Raw genomic sequence first — 3,191 nt, 5'->3', positions numbered from 1 at the left:
GCATGTATGCCTTTGAGTTCTCAGCATATCTTACAAATTTAATTCTTCTAGGTCCTAACTTTGTTGTTTTAGGATCTGAAATTCGATAATAGGATAAACAACCCCATACCCTTAAGAAATTTAAGTTGGGCTTTCGTCCTTCCCACAATTCATATGGTGAAACCTTAAACTTCTTTAAAGGTACTCTATTGTGCACAAAACAAGCAGTTAACAAAAGCTCCCCCCCCCCCCCCCCCCCCCCCCGCCCCACCAAAACCCACCCCACAAGTTTGTGGTAACATAGCATGTAAAAGCATGGCGTTAACCATATCTACCAACGTTCTGTTTTTCTTTCAGCAAGACCATTTTGTTGTGGGGTATATGGTGCAATAACTTGGTAAATCAAACCATTTTCTTCACAAAATACATAAAACTCATTGGAAAGATATTCGCCTCCTCGATCATTACGTAGAATTTTAATTCTTTTTTTCAATTGATTTTTCACTAAAGCTTTGTAACTTTTAAACATGTCAAAGGCTTGATCTTTAGTTTTCATTAAGTAAACATACATGTATCTAGGATAATCATCTATAAAAGTAATAAAGTATCTATTTCCACCTCTAGTTAAATGACCACTCAATTCATTTTTTGGAAAAGATCTCTGAGTCATCTTGGCTTGTATGCATATTTCACATTTTTTTATTCATATTTCTCTACGCGAATTAATTAATTTTTTGACATAAACTTAACATATCTAAAATTAACATGTGAAAGTCTAGCGTGCCATAAATTAATAGATGACTCAATCATATAAGCAAAAACATCAACTTTATTAATATTTAATTTGAACATGCCCTCACATGAGTAGCCTTGTCCTACAAATACACATTCTTAAAGAAGATAATATTTTCTACCTCTGTAATAGCTTTGAGGCCTTTCTTACATAATAAATTTGCCGAAATTAAATTCTTCCTAACATCAGGACATGATGAACATTTATTAAAATCAACTTCTTTGAAGAAGTAAATTGCAGTTCAACTGTTCCTTTTTCAAGGACCTTGGCAGTGTCGTGATTTCCCATTAAAACCTTTTCGTCACTTGCTGCTGCTTCGTAGTGTTAAAAGAAACTCTTGTCGTTGCAAACATGAATGGTAGCACCAGAATCATACCACCAATCTGTAGATTTCAAAGTCGTTTCCATGTTGCACTCAGTTACCATACTCAGGTGCAAACTATAAAAAGCAGAAACCATTGCTACAATATCCGAAGAAGATGCTTGTTTTTGTTCAACATTGTTAACATTCTTCTGTCCAGCATTTTTTTCCTTTTTCTACCTCTTCAAAAATCTGCAGTCTCTCTTAAAATGGGTTTGCCACAGTTATAACATGGTCCTTTCTTATTGTTAGAAGAATTTTCGTTTTGAGTAGCATCTAATTTTCTCTTTTTCCAACCTTGTTTCCAGATTTGCTAGAATTAATTCTCTTGCTAGACTCAACATATTTCACTTTTGAACCAGTTTCTGCAGCATATTTATTTTCAAGTTTTCGTGTTTCTTCTTCAATTCGAATATGCTTTGTCAGCTGGTCTACATTAAGTATTTGGAAGAATGTAATACTTTTTTCCTATAATCATTCCAAGTGGCTGGTAGTTTTGCAAGTACATCAGCCACTTGAAGAGATTCAGAAACATCAACTTTAAAATCTTTAAGTCTACAAATCAAGAGAAGCAACTCATTAACCTGTTCCATAATAGATTTTCCATCTACCATTTGAAAATAAAAGAATTTCAGACCAAGGAATCTATATATTCCTTGTTTCACAGTAGTGTATTTATGCTCCAAGGTTTTCCAGATTTCTTGTGTGATTTAAGAGGACAAAATAAATCATATAAACGATCAAACAATGAGTTTAAAATAAACCCCCTACAACACACCTCATAATCTTCGCGTTTCTTGCGTGTTGCCTTGATTTTGTCAGTATCCTGAGCAGTAGGTTCTGGAATTGTCAGAAGATCAAAACTTAGTAGATAAGCAATTCTTTAACTCCGTAAGAAAAAACAACAACTTGTCTTTCCAGCGGGTGAAATTTGAGCCATCAAAGCGGTCCAGTTTGAATACTTCGAACAACTTGTTGAAAACAGTATCACTTCCAGTAGCCTCCAATGCAGTGATTAAATTCCTTAAGATTGTTAGAAAATAATATTTGGGGAAGAAAGATTGGCTTTATAATCTCTGGTCTTAAGGAATTTAAGCTTCCCACTGCATTGCTACAGGGATGGTGGCAGAATTCCTCCAGAATTTTACAAAGCCAATAAATTTACAATTAATTCGAAATTTCCCACAAGAATAAGTTTTTGTGAGTTGTAGAAAACAATAGAGAGAAGAAGAAAAATTTGTAAATTAGGTCTTACTTTTGAAGCAATACCAGGTAAATATAATTACCTTAAGAGTCTGTTCGCAACATGCACATTTGTTCAAAGAAGCTTTTCGTAACACACACAACTTTTAGAGTCACATTTTTCTGGAAAAAAAAGGGACCTTTTTTAGAAGAAAAACGTGACTTCCTTTTTTTTGAAAAGAGTAACTTTTTTATCTAAAAAAAATAACTTTCTTCTCTCTGAGCTAACCCATCAACACTAACTAATATAACAAATGAAACGGCAGTACTCCAACAGTTGTAATCAAACAACTTTTACGGTGCCATGATTTTTCGAGATCAAATAACTATTTTAATTTTTTATTATTATTAAATTGCTACAGTCAGCAAAAAAAATTGCGGTACCAGTCCCAAAAGTAAAACTATCTTTGACAGAAAAGATGCAATACAGGAAGACAACCTCACGCCTCTGATGCCATTGTTAGAATAAATCATGGGGCAAGAACAACATTGCATACCTTTAGCTCAGCAGAAGATTGTACTCACCACCGAAAAGTTACCCCAAGTCGAGCTTGTTAGAAAAATAGAAAAACATAATCGAAGAAGAAGTGGCTATGAGGCATGGAAGAATCGACTTTCTTTAAAGAGATATTGCCTGTATACAGATTGGGAAAATACAAGTAATTCCCTTCAGGATACAATTAAGTCCAGATTATACCTGCAGATTTTTCGTTGCTACTTCATGAAGGAAGGCCTTATTTATAGAGTTAGAAAAATGACTATTGTGAATAGTCATGACTTTTCATGAACATACATGTCCATTTAAATTCAGATTTT

General features: G+C 33.9%; 1 long non-coding RNA gene across 1 annotated transcript; it reads right to left on the bottom strand.

The window, feature by feature from the left end:
* Positions 1 to 790: 790 nt before the first annotated feature.
* LOC132598908 (uncharacterized) lies at positions 791 to 2,552 on the bottom strand. The gene is made up of 2 exons (XR_009566735.1): positions 1,912 to 2,552; positions 791 to 1,155 (listed from the first exon to the last, which is right to left on the bottom strand). It is a non-coding gene; the product is annotated as an uncharacterized LOC132598908 (long non-coding RNA).
* Between the last annotated feature and the right edge of the window lie 639 nt (positions 2,553 to 3,191).

This window comes from Lycium barbarum, chromosome 1 (assembly GCF_019175385.1).
Source record: "Lycium barbarum isolate Lr01 chromosome 1, ASM1917538v2, whole genome shotgun sequence".
NCBI classification, from domain to species: Eukaryota; Viridiplantae; Streptophyta; class Magnoliopsida; order Solanales; family Solanaceae; genus Lycium; species Lycium barbarum.
This window is presented reverse-complemented; position numbering and strand designations above follow the sequence as displayed.